This window comes from Adiantum capillus-veneris, chromosome 22, assembly GCF_014529385.1.
Source record: "Adiantum capillus-veneris isolate H3 chromosome 22, ASM1452938v2, whole genome shotgun sequence".
Lineage (NCBI taxonomy): Eukaryota > Viridiplantae > Streptophyta > Polypodiopsida > Polypodiales > Pteridaceae > Adiantum > Adiantum capillus-veneris.
The window spans coordinates 134,935,904-134,940,744 of record NC_140952.1 but is presented as its reverse complement, the minus strand read 5'-3'; positions in this window follow the sequence as shown (position 1 = coordinate 134,940,744).

Below are 4,841 nucleotides of genomic sequence, written 5' to 3'. Positions count from 1 at the left end.
TGATATATTGTACCATATTTTTTTGAGAACCATGTAAGTGAGCCTATATAATTTGGTCCTACAACTATAGATTTTTGAGCTGCAAATGTCTCATTATGTATTCAAGACCTAGAGTAGCTGATCAATGGCCAATTTTTGAAAGCACTTGTTATAAAAGTGAATAGCTCTAGTTTGAAAGGGACCTTAATAGACATTCTGAAGGTGCTGCAGGAAGCGTGTGCGTGTGCGAGTGAGAGAGAGAGAGAGAGAGAGAGAGAGAGAGAGAGAGAGAGAGAGAGAGAGAGAGAGAGAGAGAGAGAGAGAGAGAGAGAGAGAGAGAGATCTGCTTTGGGTGGAGCGCACAACAACGTTATCCTGTTTTGCAGCTCCTTATTCTGTTGTATTAAAGAATAAGTGTAAAATGGTTAAGTTAGTAGATGGGTTAGTAGTAAGTGGGATGTCCAATCAGTTGGCGAAGGTGCTGTAGGAAGCATGTGCGAGTGCAAGTGCAAGAGTAGAGAGAGAGAGAGACCTGCTTTGGGTGGAGGGCGCACAGCAACGTTATCCTGTTGCAACTCCTTATTCTGTTGTATTAAAGAATAAGTGTATAATGGTTAAGTTAGTAGATGGGTTAGTAGTAAGTGGGATGTCCGGCCAGTTGGCCTGAATCCCAACAATCTCCCACTTGAATGCCAACGCAGCCCAAGTGACCTGGTATGTACAACCGTGAAGCAATCTAGTGGCTTCAACCTATACCCATCAACTCACTGCAATGTGTACCGCTCCAAAGCTAAGCCTTTCGTCAAAGCATCTGCTGGGTTGTCGTCAGTGTGTACCTTGATCAAATCAATGAGCTTTTTGGCCAAGAAATCTCTCACGAGATGATACCTGACTTCAATGTGTTTCGATTTGGAGTGAAACACGGGATTCCTTGCCAATGCAAGAGCACTCTGACTATCACAATATATCAGTGGAGTCTCATCAATGCCAAGATTTTTGACTAAGCGAGATAACCTTACAGCCTCTTTACTTGCATCCGACAATGCAGCGTACTCTGGTTCTGTAGTGGAAGATGACGTACAATCTTGAAGAAATAGCCAGATTTTGATCTCCTGTTTTCAACACAACCCGCATAGTCTGCATCCGCATAACCCATGATGGATGCATCACTATTCCCAAAGCGTAAACACCTGCCGACCGTACCTTTGAGGTACCTAAGAATGTGCTTCATTGCTTCCCAATGCGTGTTGCCAGGATTTGCCATATATCAGTTCACCACTCCCACTGTAAAAGCGATGTCTGGCCTTGTGGCCACCATAGCATACATGAGACTGCCCACTACCGAAGAATATGGTACCTTAGCCATTTCAGCTTGCTCAACGTCAGATTTGGGTGCATCTTCCTTGCTAAGTTTCAAGAATGCTTGCATTGGGGTACTCAATGCTTTCCCCCCTTGCATATTGAAACGCTGCAAAACTTTCTCAATGTATGTTTTTTGAGATAACTCAAGAATATGACGTTTGCGATCTCTTTTGATTTGCATGCCAAGAAAGTGTGTAGCATCCCCCAAAACTTTCATTGCAAAATTATTGCTAAGTGTTTTCTTCAAGTTGGAAATTTCCACAATGGATTTCCCAGCTATAAGCATGTTTTTAACATACAAAACTAGAATGATCATCGATCCATCATTTAGCATTCTTGTGTACAAGCAGTGATCCTCTTCGCTCCTTTTATATCCTTGAGACCTCATACATGCATCAAATTTATGATACCACTGCATTGAACCCTGCTTTAAGCCATAAAGTGCCTTTTTGAGCTTACATACTAGCTCCTCACGAGATGCGTTCTCTTGAACAAACCCTTCAAGCTGCTGCATGTAAACATCCTCATCGAGATCCCCATGAAGAAATGTTGTCTTCACAGTTTCCATGTCCTTAATCGCTACAAAACCAAATACGGTTCTAAGCGTTGTCATCTTGACCATAGGCGAGAAGATTTCATCAAAATCGACTCCCTTTTGCTGTTTGAACCCTTTGGATACAAGTCTAGCCTTGTACTTTGGATTTGGATCACCTGAGGTAAATTTCTTCTTGTAAACCCATTTGCAAGGTAAAGCTTCCGCATCATTTGGCAGTTCTACCAAGTCCCAAGTGTCATTAGCCAGAATCGAGTTATACTCAGATTCCACAGCCTGCTCCCACTTCACCACATCATCTGCCATCATGGCTTCTTGGTAGTAGCTCGCAATTGGTCAACATGATGTAATCAAGACCTGGCTCAAAACGCACAGGTGGACAAGAGACTCTAGTAAACCATCTCACTCCTTGACCATTGCTATCCACTCCTTCTGTAGAATTGCTAGTGGAAGGTACATCACTAGCCCGCTGAGTTGATTTCACTGTCTCCTAGGCAACATTCTCAAAAGTGACTCTCCGAATTTCTATTTCCTTGATATGTTGTTTATGCATGTTTGACTCATTGAAGATCAAGTCTGAACTACGGATGACTCGACAAGATTCCGGGTGCCAGAGACGATATCCCATCTCTCCATCTGCACCATATCCAATGAAAATACATTTGTGTGACTTTGGCTGTAATTTCTGTCGAAGTTGTTTAGGCACGTGAGCATAAGCTTGACAACCAAAAACATGTAGATGGTCATAGTAGGGCTTATGTTTAGACCATAACTCTTCTAGAATCTCATAATTCAATGGCGTGCTAGGCGAACGATTTATAATGTGCATTGTGGTCAAGACGACTTCTGCCCAAAAGCTTTGTGTGAGATTTGCCCTAGGAAGCATGGCTGTGACTCTTTCCCAAATCGTACAATTCATGCACTCAGCACCAACAACATTCTAAGTTGGTGTGTATGGTGCAGTAAACTGCCTTTTAATCCCCCTTTTAGCACAAAAATTGTCAAACTCCTTGGAGACATACTCTCTGTAACATTTAATGGCCTAAAAACTTGTGTGTAGTGGAAATTAAATTAGCATGAACATAGTGGGAATTTCATTAGAATAGATTCCTAATGAGAATTACAAGAGTGCTTGGGTGGAGAGAGCAACAAAAAGAATAACACCTAGTTAGATAGCATGAACAATGCTTTCAAAAGAGAGAGAAATTAAGCTATTGACAATAATTGAGGACTGGATTTACATGGAGCCGGTCCCCCCTCCAAAAGGCTTTGTATTATGGTTTCTCCCATCAAGAGAGACATTGTACAATACAATTCTCTGTGTTCCTTCAAGACTAGCTAGTGCAATTAAGATGAAAGCTTCATGCACTAAGAAAAAAACTTATTTCTTTTTCTTAGGGTGGTTCTCACGGTCACGGTTTCGAAAGCCAACCATCAATTGTAATTGGGCTTCTTGCTTCTTAGTTTCTTGGCTTAGTTGCTTATCTTTTGGCTTTAGCTCCCAAGTATTCTCGAGTTACAATCTCTTTGCCTCTAGCTTCACTCTGTAATCATTACTGTAACCCATTACACACTGTATTGGTTGTCCTTGAACTATTAATATGAAACTACAAATACTTTTCCAGTCGTCTAGTATGTCTCTCGTCTCAGTATACTATTTCAGTGTAGTTAATTGTTTTAGTCCAGTGAGTTCTCTATTCGAGTTTCACTAATTGAACTGACGACCTAACCAATAGCTTTAAATTCTAACACTAGAATCAGCTATCTGAAGAGATCAACTCCACTTCCACTATGGTAGGAAGAATTATATGCAAACTCCACTAAAGGTAAATATTTGATCCAAAGGCGAGGTTGATGATTGCAATATGATCTCAACATAAATTCTATAACTTGAATTCTATAACTTGATTAACTCTTTCAGTTTGTCCATCTGTCTCTGGACGATAGGCTGAACTTAGGTTTAATTGAGTGCCTAAGGATTGGAACATGGCCTTCCAAAACTTAGAGGTAAACTTGGCATCACGATCATTGATTATCCTAGTAAGAATACCATGTAATTTGATAATCTCTTTTACAAAGATTTGAGCAATATCAACTGCAAAGGCAGTGGTTTTAATTGGGACAAGGTGAGCTACTTTGGTGAGCTTATCCACCACCACAAAAATTGAATCAACATTTCCAATAGTCTTGGGTAACCCTGTTACAAAATCCATATTGATGCATTCCCACTTCATTGCGGGTATATCTAATGGTTGTAGCTTCCCATTTATTTTGACTCTTTCAGCTTTCACCTTCTAGCATATCAAGCACATCTTGACGTGCTCTAGGGTATCCTTCTTCATCTTAGGCCAATAAAAATTTTGTGTAAGGGAAGCAAACATTTTGTGATAACCTGGGTGAGCTACAAGAGGAGATTCATGAGCTTCTTTTAGAATTTTCATCCTTAAGCATGTAGGTATGCATAGTCGATCCTTGAAGAATAAGAATCTGTAACATTTAATCGCCTAGTAACTTGTGTGTAGCGGAAAATAGCATGAACATAGTGAGCATTTCATTAGAATAGATTCCTAATGAGACTAACGAGAGTGCTTGGGTGGAGAGAGAAACAAAAAGTATAACACCTAGTTAGATAGCATGAACAATACTTCAAAAGAGAGAGAAATGAAGCTATTGACAACAGTTGAGGACCGAATTTACATGGAGCTGGTCCCCCTTCCAAAAGGCTTTGTATTATGGTTTCTCCCATCAAGAGAGACATTTTACAATACAGTTCTTTGTGTTCCTTCAGTACTAGCTAGTGCAATGAAGATGGAAACTTTGAGCACTAAGCAGAACACTTATAAAACACAACATCAATTCCCTCACAGTCTCAGACCCAAGACCTCACACACCTTTGAAGATGGTGAGAGCTAGCAAGGTATGAGAGTAGATTGAGAGGAAGAAGGAG